The sequence below is a fragment of the Ambystoma mexicanum genome, chromosome 11 (genome assembly GCF_040938575.1).
Source record: "Ambystoma mexicanum isolate Mex_15411 chromosome 11, UKY_AmexF1_1, whole genome shotgun sequence".
Lineage (NCBI taxonomy): Eukaryota > Metazoa > Chordata > Amphibia > Caudata > Ambystomatidae > Ambystoma > Ambystoma mexicanum.
The window spans coordinates 33,415,789-33,434,449 of record NC_090934.1 but is presented as its reverse complement, the minus strand read 5'-3'; positions in this window follow the sequence as shown (position 1 = coordinate 33,434,449).

Below are 18,661 nucleotides of genomic sequence, written 5' to 3'. Positions count from 1 at the left end.
GATGCGCGTGCACGCAGACTCATAATCGTACGTTATTTGTGGGGTGGGTAAGGCATGGACACTTATATACCGGCATGCCCGTAATGATGGTTTATTACCGCCTATCTGGTAATGAGGCTCGGTAACACAGTCAGTCACATGCCAGACAGGCACCCTGAATGCTGATAGCAGAAGAGCAGTCAGTCACATGCCAGGCAGGCGCTCTGAATGCTGGTAGTGGTAGGGCAGAGTCAGTCACATGCCAGGCAGGTGACTCTGAAAGCTGGTAGTGGTAGGGCAGAGTCTGCCACATGCCAGGCAGGTCACTCTGAAAGCTGGTAGTGGTAGGGCAGAGTCAGTCACATGCCATGCAGACACCCGTGAAATCTGGTAGTGGTAGGGCAGAGTCAGTCACATGCCATGCAGGCACTCTGAATGCTGGTAGCAGTAGAGCAGAGTCAGTCACATGCCAGGCAGGTGCCTTTGAAATCAGTAATGCAGAGTCAGTCACATGCCAGACAGGCACCCTGAATGCTGGTAGCAATAGAGCAGTCAGTCACATGCCATGCAGGCACTCTGAATGCTGGTAGAAGTAGAGCAGAGTCAGTCACATGCCATGCAGGCGCCCTGAAGGATGGTAGTGGTAGGGCAGAGTCTGTCACATGCCATGCAGGCGCTCTGAATGCTGGTAGCTGTAGAGCAGAGTCAGTCACATGCCATGTAGGGACCCAGAATGCTGGTAGTGATAGGGCAGAGTCAGTCACATGCCATGCAGATGCTCTGAATGCTGGAAGCAGTAGAGCAGAGTCAGTCACGTGCCAGGCAGGTGCCTCTGAAATCTGGAGACAGTAACAGAGTCAGTCCCATGCCAGAGAGGCTCCCCTGAAAACCGGTTGTGGTAGGGGACAGTCAGTCACATGCCAGGCTAGTGCCTCTGAAATCTGGTAACGGTAGGGCAGAGTCTGTCACATGCCATGCAGGCACCCCAGAAATCTGCTAATGGTAGGGCAGAGTCAGTCACATGCCAGACAGGCACCCCTAAAAGCAGGTAGTGGTAGGGGAGATTAAGTGACATGCCAGGCTGGTGACTCCGAAAGCTGGTAGTGGTAGGGGAGAGTAAGTGACATGCCAGGCTGGTGACTCTGAAAGCTGGTAGTGGTAGGGGAGAGTCAGTCACATGCCAAGCTGTTCACTCTGAAAGCTGGTAGTGGTAGGACCGAGTAAGTGACATGCCAGGCTGGTGACTCCGAAAGCTGGTAGTGGTAGGGGGGAGTATGTGACATGCCAGGCTGGTGACTCCGAAAGCTGGTAGTGGTAGGGGAGAGTACTTGACATGCCAGGCTGGTGACTCCGAAAGCTGGTAGTGGTAGGGGAGAGTACGTGACATGCCAGGCTGGTGACTCCGAAAGCTGGTAGTGGTAGGGGAGAGTCAGTGACATGCAAAGCTGGTGACTCTGAAAGCTGGTAATGGTAGGGCAGAGCCAGTTACATGCCAAGCTGGTGACTCTGAGAACTGGTAGTGGTAGGGGAGAGTCAGTCACATGCCAGGCTGGTGACTCTGAAAGCTGGTAGTGGTAGGGGAGAGTACGTGACATGCCAGGCTGGTGAATCCGAAAGCTGGTAGTGGTAGGGGAGAGTAAGTGACATGCCAGGCTGGTGACTCTGAAAGCTGGTAGTGGTAGGGGAGAGTCAGTGACATGCAAAGCTGGTGACTCTGAAAGCTGGTAATGGTAGGGCAGAGCCAGTTACATGCCAAGCTGGTGACTCTAGGAGCTGGTAGGATCGTGAAAGAGACAGTGGCATGGCAAGCTGGTGACTCTGGGAGCTGGGAGCTGGGAGCTGGTAGGGTCGTGAGAGAGACAGTGGCATGGCAAGCTGGTGACTCTGGGAGCTGGTAGGGTCGTGAACGAGACGGTGGCATGGCAAGCTGGTGACTCTGGGAGCTGGTAGGGTCGTGAACGAGACGGTGGCATGGCAAGCTGGTGACTCTGGGAGCTGGTAGGGTCGTCAAAGAGACGGTGGCATGGCAAGCTGGAGACACTGGGAGCTGGTAGGGTCGTGAAAGAGACGGTGGCATGGCAAGCTGGTGACTCTGGGAGCTGGTAGGGTCGTGAAAGAGACGGTGGCATGGCAAGCTGGCGACTCCGGGAGCTGGTAGGGTCGTGAAAGAGACCGTGGCATTGCAAGCTGGTGACCCTGGTAGGGTCGTGAAAGAGACCGTGGCATTGCAAGCTGGTGACCCTGGTAGGGTCGTGAAAGTGACAGTGGCATGGCAAGCTGGTGACTCTGGTAGGGTCGTGAAAGAGACAGTGGCATGGGAAACTGGTGACTCTGGGAGCTGGTAGGGCAGCGCCAGTCACGTGCCAGGCCAGTTACTCTGAAAGCTGGCAGGGTCAGGGAAGAGCCAGTCACGTGCCAGGCTGGTGACTCTGAAAGCTGGCATGGTCAAGGAAGAGTCAGTGGCATGGCAAGCTGGTGACTCTGGGAGCTGGTAGGGTCGTGAAAGTGACAGTGGCATGGCAAGCTGGTGACTCTGGGAGCTGGTAGGGTCGTGAAAGAGACAGTGGCATGGCAAGCTGGTGACTCTGGTAGGGTCATGAAAGAGACAGTGGCATGGCAAGCTGGTGACTCTGGGAGCTAGTGAGGTCATGAAAGAGACAGTGGCATGGCAAGCTGGTGGCTCTGGGAGCTGGTAGGGTCGTGAAAGAGACAGTGGCATGGCAAACTGGTGACTCTGGGAGCTGGTAGGGTCGTGAAAGAGACAGTGGCATGGCAAGCTGGTGACTCTGGTAGGGTCGTGAAAGAGAGTGGCATGGCAAGCTGGTGACTCTGGGAGCTGGTAGGGTCGTGAAAGAGACAGTGGCATGGTAAGCTGGTGACTCTGGGAGCTGGTAGGGTCGTGAAAGAGACAGTGGCATGGCAAGCTGGTGACTCTGGTAGGGTCGTGAAAGAGAGTGGCATGGCAAGCTGGTGACTCTGGGAACTGGTAGGGTCGTGAAAGTGACAGTGGCATGGCAAGCTGGTGACTCTGGTAGGGTCGTGAAAGAGACAGTGGCATGGCAGGCTGGCGCTGCTGAAGGCTGGTTGCACTAGAGCAGAGCTGGTCACAATTGCCAGGCTGATGCCTTTAAACCTGGCAGTGTTGTGGTAGAGTCAGTCACATGCCAGGTTGGTGCCTCTGAACCTGGTTGTGCTAGGGCAAAGTCAGTGACATGCCACTGACTAGTGCCTCTGAACCTACGAGTCTTCGGGCATAGCCACATGCCAGGCAGGTGACTCTGAAAGCTGGCAGGGTTGGGGCAGCGCCAGTCACGTGCCAGGCCGGTGACTCTGAAAGCTGGCAGGGTCAGGGAAGAGCCAGTGGCATGGCAAGCTGGTGACTCTGGGAGCTGGTAGGGTCGTGAAAGAGACAGTGGCATGGCAAGCTGGTGACTCTGGGAGCTGGTAGGGTCGTGAAAGAGACAGTGGCATGGCAAGCTGGTGACTCTGGGAGCTAGTGAGGTCATGAAAGAGACAGTGGCATGGCAAGCTGGTGGCTCTGGGAGCTGGTAGGGTCGTGAAAGAGACAGTGGATGGCAAGCTGGTGACTCTGGGAGATTATAGGGTCGTGAAAGAGACAGTGGCATGGCAAGCTGGTGATTCTGGTAGGGTCGTGAAGTGGCATGGCAAGCTGGTGACTCTGGGAGCTGGTAGGGTCGTGAAAGAGACAGTAGCATGGCAAGCTGGTGACTCTGGGAGCTGGTAGGGTCGTGAAAGAGACAGTGGCATGGCAAGCTGGTGACTGGTAGGGTCGTGAAAGAGAGTGGCATGGCAAGCTGGTGACTCTGGGAGCTGGTAGGGTCGTGAAAGAGACAGTGGCATGGCAGGCTGGTGACTCTGGGAGCTGGTAGGGTCGTGAAAGAGACAGTGGCATGGCAAGCTGGTGACTCTGGGAACTGGTAGGGTCGTGAAAGTGACAGTGGCATGGCAAGCTGGTGACTCTGGTAGGGTCGTGAAAGAGACAGTGGCATGGCAGGCTGGCGCTGCTGAAGGCTGGTTGCACTAGAGCAGATCTGGTCACAATTGCCAGGCTGATGCCTTTAAACCTGGCAGTGTTGTGGTAGAGTCAGTCACATGCCAGGTTGGTGCCTCTGAACCTGGTTGTGCTAGGGCAAAGTCAGTGACATGCCACTGACTAGTGCCTCTGAACCTACGAGTCTTCGGGCATAGCCACATGCCAGGCAGGTGACTCTGAAAGCTGACAGGGTTAGGGCAGCGCCAGTCACGTGCCAGGCCGGTGACTCTGAAAGCTGGCAGGGTCAGGGAAGAGCCAGTGGCATGGCAAGCTGGTGACTCTGGGAGCTGGTAGGGTCGTGAAAGAGACAGTGGCATGGCAAGCTGGTGGCTCTGGGAGCTAGTGGGGTCGTGAAAGAGACAGTGGCATGGCAAGCTGGTAGCTCTGGGAGATGGTAGGGTCGTGAAAGAGACAGTGGCATGGCAAACTGGTGACTCTGGGAGCTGGTATGGTTAGGGCAGCGCCAGTCACGTGCCAGGCCGGTTACTCTGAAAGCTGGCAGGGTCAGGGAAGAGCCAGTCACGTGCAAGGCTGGTGACTCTGAAAGCTGGCAGGGTCATGGAAGAGTCAGTGGCATGGCAAGCTGGTGACTCTGGGAGCTGGTAGGGTCGTGAAAGAGACAGTGGCATGGCAAGCTGGTGACTCTGGTAGGGTCGTGAAAGAGACAGTGGCATGGCAAGCTGGTGACTCTGGGAGCTAGTGAGGTCATGAAAGAGACAGTGGCATGGCAAGCTGGTGGCTCTGGGAGCTGGTAGGGTCGTGAAAGAGACAGTGGCATGGCAAACTGGTGACTCTGGGAGCTGGTAGGGTCGTGAAAGAGACAGTGGCATGGCAAGCGGGTGACTGAGAGCTGGTAGGGTCGTGAAAGAGACAGTGGAATGGCAAACTGGTGACTCTGGGAGCTGGTAGGGTCGTGAAAGAGACAGTGGCATGGCAAGCTGGTGACTCTGGGAGCTGGTAGAGTCGTGAAAGTGACAGTGGCATGGCAAGCTGGTGACTCTGGGAGCTGGTAGGGTCGTGAAAGAGACAGTGGCATGGCAAGCTGGTGACTCTGGGAGCTGGTAGGGTCGTGAACGAGACAGTGGCATGGCAAGCTGGCGACTCTGGGAGCTGGTAGGGTCGTGAAAGAGACAGTGGCATGGCAAGCTGGCGACTCTGGGAGCTGGAAGGGTCGTGAAAGAGACGGTGGCATGGCAAGCTGGCGACTCTGGGAGCTGGTAGGGTCGTGAACGAGACGGTGGCATGGCAAGCTGGTGACTCTGGGAGCGGGTAGGGTCGTGAAAGAGACAGTGGCATGGCAAGCTGTTGACTCTGGGAGCTGGTAGGGTCGTGAAAGAGACAGTGGCATGGCAAGCTGGTGACTCTGGTAGGGTCGTGAAGTGGCATGGCAAGCTGGTGACTCTGGGAGCTGGTAGGGTCGTGAAAGAGACAGTAGCATGGCAAGCTGGTGACTCTGGGAGCTGGTAGGGTCGTGAAAGAGACAGTGGCATGGCAAGCTGGTGACTCTGGTAGGGTCGTGAAAGAGAGTGGCATGGCAAGCTGGTGACTCTGCGAGCTGGTAGGGTCGTGAAAGAGACAGTGGCATGGCAAGCTGGCGACTCTGGGAGCTGGAAGGGACGTGAAAGAGACAGTGGCATGGCAAGCTGGCGACTCTGGGAGCTGGTAGGGTCGTGAAAGTGACAGTGGCATGGCAAGCTGGTGACTCTGGTAGGGTCGTGAAAGAGACAGTGGCATGGCAAGCTGGTGACTCTGGGAGCTGGTAGGGTCGTGAAAGAGACAGTGGCATGGCAAGCTGGTGACTCTGGGAGCTAGTGATGTCATGAAAGAGACAGTGGCATGGCAAGCTGGTGGCTCTGGGAGCTGGTAGGGTCGTGAAAGAGACAGTGGCATGGGAAACTGGTGACTCTGGGAGCTGGTAGGGCAGCGCCAGTCACGTCCCAGGCCAGTTACTCTGAAAGCTGGCAGGGTCAGGGAAGAGCCAGTCACGTGCCAGGCTGGTGACTCTGAAAGCTGGCATGGTCAAGGAAGAGTCAGTGGCATGGCAAGCTGGTGACTCTGGGAGCTGGTAGGGTCGTGAAAGTGACAGTGGCATGGCAAGCTGGTGACTCTGGGAGCTGGTAGGGTCGTGAAAGAGACAGTGGCATGGCAAGCTGGTGACTCTGGTAGGGTCATGAAAGAGACAGTGGCATGGCAAGCTGGTGACTCTGGGAGCTAGTGAGGTCATGAAAGAGACAGTGGCATGGCAAGCTGGTGGCTCTGGGAGCTGGTAGGGTCGTGAAAGAGACAGTGGCATGGCAAACTGGTGACTCTGGGAGCTGGTAGGGTCGTGAAAGAGACAGTGGCATGGCAAGCGGGTGACTGAGAGCTGGTAGGGTCGTGAAAGAGACAGTGGAATGGCAAGCTGGTGACTCTGGTAGGGTCGTGAAAGAGAGTGGCATGGCAAGCTGGTGACTCTGGGAGCTGGTAGGGTCGTGAAAGAGACAGTGGCATGGTAAGCTGGTGACTCTGGGAGCTGGTAGGGTCGTGAAAGAGACAGTGGCATGGCAAGCTGGTGACTCTGGTAGGGTCGTGAAAGAGAGTGGCATGGCAAGCTGGTGACTCTGGGAACTGGTAGGGTCGTGAAAGTGACAGTGGCATGGCAAGCTGGTGACTCTGGTAGGGTCGTGAAAGAGACAGTGGCATGGCAGGCTGGCGCTGCTGAAGGCTGGTTGCACTAGAGCAGAGCTGGTCACAATTGCCAGGCTGATGCCTTTAAACCTGGCAGTGTTGTGGTAGAGTCAGTCACATGCCAGGTTGGTGCCTCTGAACCTGGTTGTGCTAGGGCAAAGTCAGTGACATGCCACTGACTAGTGCCTCTGAACCTACGAGTCTTCGGGCATAGCCACATGCCAGGCAGGTGACTCTGAAAGCTGGCAGGGTTGGGGCAGCGCCAGTCACGTGCCAGGCCGGTGACTCTGAAAGCTGGCAGGGTCAGGGAAGAGCCAGTGGCATGGCAAGCTGGTGACTCTGGGAGCTGGTAGGGTCGTGAAAGAGACAGTGGCATGGCAAGCTGGTGACTCTGGTAGGGTCGTGAAAGAGACAGTGGCATGGCAAGCTGGTGACTCTGGGAGCTAGTGAGGTCATGAAAGAGACAGTGGCATGGCAAGCTGGTGGCTCTGGGAGCTGGTAGGGTCGTGAAAGAGACAGTGGGTGGCAAGCTGGTGACTCTGGGAGATTATAGGGTCGTGAAAGAGACAGTGGCATGGCAAGCTGGTGATTCTGGTAGGGTCGTGAAGTGGCATGGCAAGCTGGTGACTCTGGGAGCTGGTAGGGTCGTGAAAGAGACAGTAGCATGGCAAGCTGGTGACTCTGGGAGCTGGTAGGGTCGTGAAAGAGACAGTGGCATGGCAAGCTGGTGACTGGTAGGGTCGTGAAAGAGAGTGGCATGGCAAGCTGGTGACTCTGGGAGCTGGTAGGGTCGTGAAAGAGACAGTGGCATGGCAGGCTGGTGACTCTGGGAGCTGGTAGGGTCGTGAAAGAGACAGTGGCATGGCAAGCTGGTGACTCTGGGAACTGGTAGGGTCGTGAAAGTGACAGTGGCATGGCAAGCTGGTGACTCTGGTAGGGTCGTGAAAGAGACAGTGGCATGGCAGGCTGGCGCTGCTGAAGGCTGGTTGCACTAGAGCAGAGCTGGTCACAATTGCCAGGCTGATGCCTTTAAACCTGGCAGTGTTGTGGTAGAGTCAGTCACATGCCAGGTTGGTGCCTCTGAACCTGGTTGTGCTAGGGCAAAGTCAGTGACATGCCACTGACTAGTGCCTCTGAACCTACGAGTCTTCGGGCATAGCCACATGCCAGGCAGGTGACTCTGAAAGCTGACAGGGTTAGGGCAGCGCCAGTCACGTGCCAGGCCGGTGACTCTGAAAGCTGGCAGGGTCAGGGAAGAGCCAGTGGCATGGCAAGCTGGTGACTCTGGGAGCTGGTAGGGTCGTGAAAGAGACAGTGGCATGGCAAGCTGGTGGCTCTGGGAGCTAGTGGGGTCGTGAAAGAGACAGTGGCATGGCAAGCTGGTAGCTCTGGGAGATGGTAGGGTCGTGAAAGAGACAGTGGCATGGCAAACTGGTGACTCTGGGAGCTGGTATGGTTAGGGCAGCGCCAGTCACGTGCCAGGCCGGTTACTCTGAAAGCTGGCAGGGTCAGGGAAGAGCCAGTCACGTGCAAGGCTGGTGACTCTGAAAGCTGGCAGGGTCATGGAAGAGTCAGTGGCATGGCAAGCTGGTGACTCTGGGAGCTGGTAGGGTCGTGAAAGAGACAGTGGCATGGCAAGCTGGTGACTCTGGTAGGGTCGTGAAAGAGACAGTGGCATGGCAAGCTGGTGACTCTGGGAGCTAGTGAGGTCATGAAAGAGACAGTGGCATGGCAAGCTGGTGGCTCTGGGAGCTGGTAGGGTCGTGAAAGAGACAGTGGCATGGCAAACTGGTGACTCTGGGAGCTGGTAGGGTCGTGAAAGAGACAGTGGCATGGCAAGCGGGTGACTGAGAGCTGGTAGGGTCGTGAAAGAGACAGTGGAATGGCAAACTGGTGACTCTGGGAGCTGGTAGGGTCGTGAAAGAGACAGTGGCATGGCAAGCTGGTGACTCTGGGAGCTGGTAGAGTCGTGAAAGTGACAGTGGCATGGCAAGCTGGTGACTCTGGGAGCTGGTAGGGTCGTGAAAGAGACAGTGGCATGGCAAGCTGGTGACTCTGGGAGCTGGTAGGGTCGTGAACGAGACAGTGGCATGGCAAGCTGGCGACTCTGGGAGCTGGTAGGGTCGTGAAAGAGACAGTGGCATGGCAAGCTGGCGACTCTGGGAGCTGGAAGGGTCGTGAAAGAGACGGTGGCATGACAAGCTGGCGACTCTGGGAGCTGGTAGGGTCGTGAACGAGACGGTGGCATGGCAAGCTGGTGACTCTGGGAGCGGGTAGGGTCGTGAAAGAGACAGTGGCATGGCAAGCTGTTGACTCTGGGAGCTGGTAGGGTCGTGAAAGAGACAGTGGCATGGCAAGCTGGTGACTCTGGTAGGGTCGTGAAGTGGCATGGCAAGCTGGTGACTCTGGGAGCTGGTAGGGTCGTGAAAGAGACAGTAGCATGGCAAGCTGGTGACTCTGGGAGCTGGTAGGGTCGTGAAAGAGACAGTGGCATGGCAAGCTGGTGACTCTGGTAGGGTCGTGAAAGAGAGTGGCATGGCAAGCTGGTGACTCTGCGAGCTGGAAGGGACGTGAAAGAGACAGTGGCATGGCAAGCTGGCGACTCTGGGAGCTGGTAGGGTCGTGAAAGAGACAGTGGCATGGCAAGCTGGTGACTCTGGTAGGGTCGTGAAAGAGAGTGGCATGGCAAGCTGGCGACTCTGGGAGCTGGAAGGGACGTGAAAGAGACAGTGGCATGGCAAGCTGGCGACTCTGGGAGCTGGTAGGGTCGTGAAAGTGACAGTGGCATGGCAAGCTGGTGACTCTGGTAGGGTCGTGAAAGAGACAGTGGCATGGCAAGCTGGTGACTCTGGGAGCTGGTAGGGTCGTGAAAGAGACAGTGGCATGGCAAGCTGGTGACTCTGGTAGGGTCGTGAAAGAGACAGTGGCATGGCAGGCTGGCGCTGCTGAAGGCTGGTTGCACTAGAGCAGAGCTGGTCACAATTGCCAGGCTGATGCCTTTAAACCTGGCAGTGTTGTGGTAGAGTCAGTCACATGCCAGGTTGGTGCCTCTGAACCTGGTTGTGCTAGGGCAAAGTCAGTGACATGCCACTGACGAGTGCCTCTGAACCTACGAGTCTTCGGGCATAGACACATGCCAGGCAGGTGACTCTGAAAGCTGGCAGGGTTAGGGCAGCGCCAGTCACGTGCCAGGCCGGTGACTCTGAAAGTTGGCAGGGTCAGGGAAGAGCCAGTGGCATGGCAAGCTGGTGACTCTGGGAGCTGGTAGGGTCGTGAAAGAGACAGTGGCATGGCAGGCTGGTGACTCTGGGAGCTGGTAGGGTCGTGAAAGAGACAGTGGCATGGCAAGCTGGTGACTCTGGTAGGGTCGTGAAAGAGACAGTGGCATGGCAAGCTGGTGACTCTGGGAGCTAGTGAGGTCATGAAAGAGACAGTGGCATGGCAAGCTGGTGGCTCTGGGAGCTGGTAGGGTCGTGAAAGAGACAGTGGGATGGCAAGCTGGTGACTCTGGGAGATTATAGGGTCGTGAAAGAGACAGTGGCATGGCAAGCTGGTGATTCTGGTAGGGTCGTGAAGTGGCATGGCAAGCTGGTGACTCTGGGAGCTGGTAGGGTCGTGAAAGAGACAGTAGCATGGCAAGCTGGTGACTCTGGGAGCTGATAGGGTCGTGAAAGAGACAGTGGCATGGCAAGCTGATGACTCTGGGAGATTATAGGGTCGTGAAAGAGACAGTGGCATGGCAAGCTGGTGATTCTGGTAGGGTCGTGAAGTGGCATGGCAAGCTGGTGACTCTGGGAGCAGGTAGGGTCGTGAAAGAGACAGTGGCATGGCAAGCTGGTGACCCTGGTAGGGTCGTGAAAGAGACAGTGGCATGGCAAGCTTGTGACTCTGGGAGCTGGTAGGGTCGTGAAAGAGACAGTGGCATGGCAAGCTGGTGACTCTAGTAGGGTCGTGAAGAGACAGTGGCATGGCAAGCTGGTGACTCTGGGAGCTGGTAGGGTCGTGAAAGAGACTGTGGCATTGCAAGCTTGTGACTCTGGGAGCTGGGAGGGTCGTGAAAGAGACAGTGGCATGGCAAGCTGGTGACTCTGGTAGGGTCGTGAAAGAGACAGTGGCATGGCAAGCTGGTGACTCTGGTAGGGTCGTGAAAGAGACAGTGGCATGGCAGGCTGGCGCTGCTGAAGGCTGGTTGCACTAGAGCAGAGCTGGTCACAATTGCCAGGCTGATGCCTTTAAACCTGGCAGTGTTGTGGTAGAGTCAGTCACATGCCAGGTTGGTGCCTCTGAACCTGGTTGTGCTAGGGCAAAGTCAGTGACATGCCACTGACGAGTGCCTCTGAACCTACGAGTCTTCGGGCATAGCCACATGCCAGGCAGGTGACTCTGAAAGCTGGCAGGGTTAAGGCAGCGCCAGTCACGTGCCAGGCCGGTGACTCTGAAAGCTGGCAGGGTCAGGGAAGAGCCAGTGGCATGGCAGGCTGGTGACTCTGGGAGCTGGTAGGGTCGTGAAAGAGACAGTGGCATGGCAAGCTGGTGACTCTGGGAGCTGGTAGGGTCGTGAAAGAGACAGTGGCATGGCAAGCTGGTGACTCTGGTAGGGTCGTGAAAGAGACAGTGGCATGGCAAGCTGGTGACTCTGGGAGCTAGTGAGGTCATGAAAGAGACAGTGGCATGGCAAGCTGGTGGCTCTGGGAGCTGGTAGGGTCGTGAAAGAGACAGTGGGATGGCAAGCTGGTGACTCTGGGAGATTATAGGGTCGTGAAAGAGACAGTGGCATGGCAAGCTGGTGATTCTGGTAGGGTCGTGAAGTGGCATGGCAAGCTGGTGACTCTGGGAGCTGGTAGGGTCGTGAAAGAGACAGTAGCATGGCAAGCTGGTGACTCTGGGAGCTGATAGGGTCGTGAAAGAGACAGTGGCATGGCAAGCTGGTGACTCTGGGAGATTATAGGGTCGTGAAAGAGACAGTGGCATGGCAAGCTGGTGATTCTGGTAGGGTCGTGAAGTGGCATGGCAAGCTGGTGACTCTGGGAGCTGGTAGGGTCGTGAAAGAGACCGTGGCATTGCAAGCTGGTGACCCTGGTAGGGTCGTGAAAGAGACAGTGGCATGGCAAGCTTGTGACTCTGGGAGCTGGTAGGGTCGTGAAAGAGACAGTGGCATGGCAAGCTGGTGACTCTGGTAGGGTCGTGGTGAAAGAGACAGTGGCATGGCAAGCTGGTGACTCTGGGATCTGGTAGGGTCGTGAAAGAGACAGTGGCATTGCAAGCTTGTGACTCTGGGAGCTGGTAGGGTCGTGAAAGAGACAGTGGCATGGCAAGCTGGTGACTCTGGTAGGGTCGTGAAAGTGACAGTGGCATGGCAAGCTGGTGACTCTGGTAGGGTCGTGAAAGAGACAGTGGCATGGCAGGCTGGCGCTGCTGAAGGCTGGTTGCACTAGAGCAGAGCTGGTCACAATTTCCAGGCTGATGCCTTTAAACCTGGCAGTGTTGTGGTAGAGTCAGTCACATGCCAGGTTGGTGCCTCTGAACCTGGTTGTGCTAGGGCAAAGTCAGTGACATGCCACTGACTAGTGCCTCTGAACCTACGAGTCTTCGGGCATAGCCACATGCCAGGCAGGTGACTCTGAAAGCTGGCAGGGAAGAGCCAGTCACGTGCCAGGCTGGTGAATCTGAAAGCTGGCAGGGTCAGGGAAGAGCCAGTCACGTGCCAGGCTGGTGAATCTGAAAGCTGGCAGGGTTAGGGCAGAGCCAGTCACGTGCCAGGCAAGTGACTCTGAAAGCTGGCAGGGTCAGGGAAGAGCCAGTCATGTGCCATGCTGGTGACTCCGAAAGCTGGCAGGGTCAGGGAAGAGCCAGTCACGTGCCACGCTGGTGACTCTGAAAGCTGGCAGGGCAGAGCCAGTCACGTGCCAGGCTGGTGACTCTGAAAGCTGGCAGGGTCAGGGAAGAGCCAGTCACGTGCCAGGCTGGTGACTCCGAAAGCTGGCAGGGTCAGGGAAGAGCCAGTCACGTGCCAGGCTGGTGACTCTGAAAGCTGGCAGGGTCAGGGAAGAGCCAGTCACACACCAGGCAGGTGACTCTGAAAGCTGGCAGGGTCAGGGAAGAGCCAGTCACGTGCCAGGCTGGTGACTCTGAAATCTGGCGGGGTCAGGGAGGAGCCAGTCACATGCCAGGCAGGTGACTCTGAAAGCTGGCAGGGTCAGGGAAGAGCCAGTCACATGCCAGGCAGGTGACTCTGAAATCTGGCAGGGTCAGGGAGGAGCCAGTCATGTGCCAGGCAAGTGACTCTGAAAGCTGGCAGGGTCAAGGAAGAGCCAGTCACGTGCCGGGCTGGTGACTCTGAAAGCTGGCAGGGTCAGGGAAGAGCCAGTCACGTGCCAGGCTGGTGACTCCGAAAGCTGGCAGGGTCAGGGAAGAGCCAGTCACGTGCCAGGCTGGTGACTCTGAAAGCTGGCAGGGTCAGGGAAGAGCCAGTCACACACCAGGCAGGTGACTCTGAAAGCTGGCAGGGTCAGGGAAGAGCCAGTCACGTGCCCGGCTGGTGACTCTGAAATCTGGCAGGGTCAGGGAGGAGCCAGTCACATGCCAGGCAGGTGACTCTGAAAGCTGGCAGGGTCAGGGAAGAGCCAGTCACATGCCAGGCAGGTGACTCTGAAATCTGGCAGGGTCAGGGAGGAGCCAGTCACGTGCCAGGCAAGTGACTCTGAAAGCTGTCAGGGTCAAGGAAGAGCCAGTCACGTGACGGACTGGTGACTCTGAAAGCTGGCAGGGTCAGGGAAGAGCCAGTCACAGACCGGGCAGGTGACTCTGAAAGCTGGCAGGGTCAGGGAAGAGCCAGTCACGTGCCAGGCTGGTGACTCTGAAATCTGGCAGGGTCAGGGAGGAGCCAGTCACGTGCCAGGCAAGTGACTCTGAAAGCTGGCAGGGTCAGGGAAGAGCCAGTCACGTGCCGGGCTGGTGACTCTGAAAGCTGGCAGGGTCAGGAAAGAGCCAGTCATGTGCCAGGCTGAGGCTGGTACGGCTGAGGCTGGCACCTCTGAATGGCGGTAGGGGTGGGACAGACCGCCACATACCATATCATTGGTAAACTCTGAAGAGATTTTTAACTGAAGGGGGCCTTGGGGGCTACACAGCCACATACAACCGGCCTGGCTAATCCCCTAGTCGGGGGCAAGGACTCCACGAGCACGAGGGAGGGACTGGCAGTCTCTGAGGGTGCTGATTCAGGCCGCATTAAGAAGAACTGCTTTGCCCGGAGGCAGCCTGGAGATGCCATGCACACAATGGTCAGAATGTGTCATTGTGTGTCCTGTGGGGACAATAACGCCCTTTGTGCTGCTGCGCATCGCTTGGCTGTTTGGGCGGGAAATAACTAAATGGGACAGGGGGCCTTGGGCAGCTGGCCCTGGCCTCTGAGGTTAAGTGTGGCAGCATCCGGCGCTGTGCGCCTGCCCAGGACTGCCCAGGGGAACCAGGTCATGCCCGGGCCTGGTTTATGGCGGTGCCCTCCCCCTGGCTCCTTATGGCTGTGCCTAGAGACTCCACATGCACTTTACTGAAGAGTCCTAGAGAAGGCCCAAACGCACCTGGGCTGCCCGTGTTTCCATGCAGGTGCGTGGGGGGCTGGAATTGGCCCGGGTCTTCCCGGGCCTGTGATCTGGCAAACCCCCACGCCCCGACCTCGGAGCCGGACAGAAACAGTCCTTATGCCAGCTGTCAGTCAACAATGCACCCCCGGTGACACCCGCATGCCGCCATGGTTCCGAGCCCCGGCACGCACACTGTCTGACAGGGGGTGAGTGAGACCCTGGCACTGTGGCAGGTCAGAAAATGTGCATGTGGTGACGTGCGGGCGTGTCGTGTGTGATCCTAAAGGTAATAGGTGCGCGGGTCTGGAAGCGTGTGTGGATTGCTGAGTCAGAAGTGCGGGTGTGTGTGCGTGTGTGTGCGCGGGTAAATGCTGCGTGTGTGTGTGTGTGTTTATGTTGAGTGCACACGGTGCATGGCAAGCTGCCTGGGGGGAAAGGCTTCTTTGGGGCTGTGCCCAGGATTTCTGCAAATGGTGGCTGTGCTGAGAACCGCCGGGAACGGTAATCAAAGCACGGGCACTGCCCAGAAGTCACCCAGTGATGCTTCACGGGGGCACTGTGAGGGCTGTGGAGCGCTAACGCCACCTGCTGGCGCCCCGAGGGAACTGCAGGCGCGGCAGGCAGGCGGGTTCATGCTTCTATGCTGGTGGGTTACTGGGGGCTAGATCGCGCGCTGCCCCCACCTGCGGGGTCTCCAGGAGAAACCCTTGCGGATCTGAAAGAGGGGGGGGGGGCGGCTCTGGCTAACTGGAGAGAGGGAGATGCAAGCTAGGTTTGCCCTCGCTAGACCGGAAGTGGCGTGTAGAGCTTGCGACTCAAGTGCCCCAGCTTTTACGCGCTATAATAACAGATGTGTATTCTTAAATATTTAAATTAATTGAATGTTTTACTTCAGATTTCATGTGCTTTTCACTCGTTTTGAATTTATTGCATTTTTTTGTCAATCATTTTTGTTTAGCAATTTTGCCCGATATTTATGAAGTTGCATTTTTTTAAATTGTGCTTTGGTTTGAACATTTACACCTTTCACACAATATCAAATTCATATAATTAACATGCACCGTTAATAAAACAGCATGCTTGCCAACCCTACAGATTTAGGCAGTAGACTACTGCTTCTTAAGCAGTCCTAGCGCCTAGAGAGGTGGGTGACAGATCCTACTGCTTTTTACACTGGCAAGTAATTCACGTGACTCTAAGCCAGGCTCCAGGACAGAGCATGCAACACATTAGTCTGTCTATATAGTGGGCTGGGTGGTGATTACTGTGATTGATCGGCTCAGATCAATCCACTGACCTGACAGCTGCGTGACTCTGCCCTGCACTCTTTCCTGGACAACCCTTAGGTGAACCAGCAGTGAAGGCAAGTGTCAGAGTGCAACACCTGCACACAGCATCTGCCCATCAGACTGCAGGGGTATCAGTCACCATGTCCCTCAGTGTTCAAATTGCACTAAAATGTACTGCCCGGGCTGCTGCTACAGAGCAGTGGCACACGTTGCCCACCAGCTCTGTGTGACGACCTTCTGTGGAGTTAAGCAATTGAAGTTGGTGTTAAGCTACCATTCAGAATTATACACTTTTAACATTTAACATCTTTCCATGTTGTGCTGTTTGATGGGTTGTGTATTTTAGAATGCTTCAATGGTGCCAACAATACTTTGTATTTTCCTGTGACGTCATCGTTGTGGGAATGATTACGTTTGAATCGTTTTGGTCACCGAATGTTGGTAAGTATGAAGCAGGAAGCAGCCACACACGGCAGACACGCATTTCGCATCGGCCTTTCCTGCCAGAGGCGGCGGGAAGAGCTTTTATTATCTCCGCATCACGTAGCACACGTTGCCTCCCAGCATCGGCGCTAGAATTCAGCCAGGAAGCAGCCTGCTCATCCCCTCGGCCACCGCCGACCCACAAGCCTCAAGCCAAGGCCCGAAATGTTATTGTAAAAACCCAAACGGGGCCCCATTCTGCCGCCGCAAATACACACGCTGTTATTCTGTGATAATGGAATGCACCCGCATCTCACGCTCCCCAAGACGAACACTGGGGTGCATTTCCCCGTGTGAAGAGTTTAACAGACTGACGGTTAATTCCAGGGGGTTTGGTCCAGGTTCATAGCTTTCCTTCTAAACAGTTTCTAATCTGATATTTGCCAAATTGACCTGAAATCGAGCATTCACAGTATATACCAAATATGTCTTATTTAATCAAAGAAAGGCTGTGCTTTGCAAAGCAGTAATTCCGTGTACAGATAAGTGTATTCGTCAAAAGAAAGCAAAGCAAAATAATTCAAACTGAAGCTATTTTTTCTTGCCTTTTTTAATAAATCGGGGTTGGGGGCCCAAGCCCCTTTAAAGTGTGAAACGGTATCTTGTCCTTTGCCCCTCCCCTTGCCCCCTTTACATTAACTTCCTCATATTGGCAGAGTTGTTGAAACTCGTTTTTGGCGACTGTCGTGCATAATGTGGACCTATGCGTTGCTTTTATTTGAATGCACGTCGCATTCTGCACTCTAACAAAGAGTGCACGAGGCCTCTTGCGGATGAAGAGTGCACGAGGCCTCTTGCGGATGAAGAGTGCACGAGGCCTCTTGTGGATGAAGAGTGCACTAGGCCTCTTGCGGATGAAGAGTGCACAAGGACTCTTGTGGATGAAGGGTGCACTAGGCCTCTTGCGGATGAAGAGTGCACAAGGACTCTTGTGGATGAAGGGTGCACGAGACCTCTTGCGGAAGAAGCGTGCATAAGGCCTCTTGTGGATGAAGAGTGCACAAGGCCTCTTGCGGATGAAGAGTGCACATGGCCTCTTGTGGAAGAAGCGTGCATAAGGCCTCTTGCGGATGAAGAATGCACATGGCCTCTTGTGGAAGAAGCGTGCATAAGGCCTCTTGTGCATGAAGAGTGCACAAGGCCTCTTGCGGAAGAAGCGTGCATAAGGCCGCTTGAGGATGAAGAGTGCACATGGCCTCTTGTGGAAGAAGCGTGCATAAGGCCTCTTGCGGATGAAGAATGCACATGGCCTCTTGTGGAAGAAGCGTGCATAAGGCCTCTTGTGCATGAAGAGTGCACAAGGCCTCTTGCGGAAGAAGCGTGCATAAGGCCGCTTGCGGATGAAGAGTGCACAAGGCCTCTTGCGGATGAAGAGTGCAAGAGGCCTCTTGCAGATGAAGAGTGCACAAGGCCTTTTGCAGATGAAGAGTGCACAAGGCCTCTTGTTGATGAAGAGTGCACGAGGCACAAAGCCTCTTGTGGATGAAGAGTGCACAAGCATGAGGCCGCTTGTGGATGAAGAGTGCACAAGGCCTCTTGCAGATGAAGAGTGCACAAGGCCTCTTGCGGATGAAGAGTGCACAAGGCCACTTGCGGATGAAGAGTGTACTAGGCCGCTTGCGGATGAAGAGTGCACAAGGCCTCTTGCAGATGAAGAGTGCACAAGGCCTCTTGTTGATGAAGAGTGCACAAGGCCTCTTGTTGATGAAGAGTGCACGAGGCCTCTTGTTGATGAAGAGTGCACGAGGCACAAGGCCTCTTGTGGATGAAGAGTGCACAAGCATGAGGCCGCTTGTGGATGAAGAGTGCACAAGGCCTCTTACGGGTGAAGAGTGCACAAGGCCTCATGTGGATGAAGAGTGCACCAGGCCTCTTGCGCATGAAGAGTGCACTAGGCTGCTTGCGGATGAAGAGTGCACTAGGCCTCTTGCGGATGAAGAGTACAAGGGATGAAGCATGCACAAGGCCGTTTGCGGATGAAGAGTGCACGAGGCCTCTTGCAGATGAAGAGTGCACAAGGCTGCTCGCGGATGAAGAGTGTAAGGGATGAAGAGTGCACAAGGCCTCTTGCGGATGAAGAGTGCACAAGGCTGCTCGCGGATGAAGAGTGTAAGGGATGAAGAGTGCACAAGGCCCCCTGCAGATGAAGAGTGCACAAGGCCTCTTGCGGATGAAGAGTGCACAAGGCCTCTTGCAGATGAAGAGTGCACAAGGCCTCTTGTTGATGAAGAGTGCACAAGGCCTCTTGTTGATGAAGAGTGCACAAGGCCTCTTGTTGATGAAGAGTGCACGAGGCACAAGGCCTCTTGTGGATGAAGAGTGCACAAGCATGAGGCCGCTTGTGGATGAAGAGTGCACAAGGCCTCTTACGGGTGAAGAGTGCACAAGGCCTCATGTGGATGAAGAGTGCACCAGGCCTCTTGCGCATGAAGAGTGCACTAGGCTGCTTGCGGATGAAGAGTGCACTAGGCCTCTTGCGGATGAAGAGTACAAGGGATGAAGCATGCACAAGGCCGTTTGCGGATGAAGAGTGCACAAGGTCTCTTGCAGATGAAGAGTGCACAAGGCTGCTCGCGGATGAAGAGTGTAAGGGATGAAGAGTG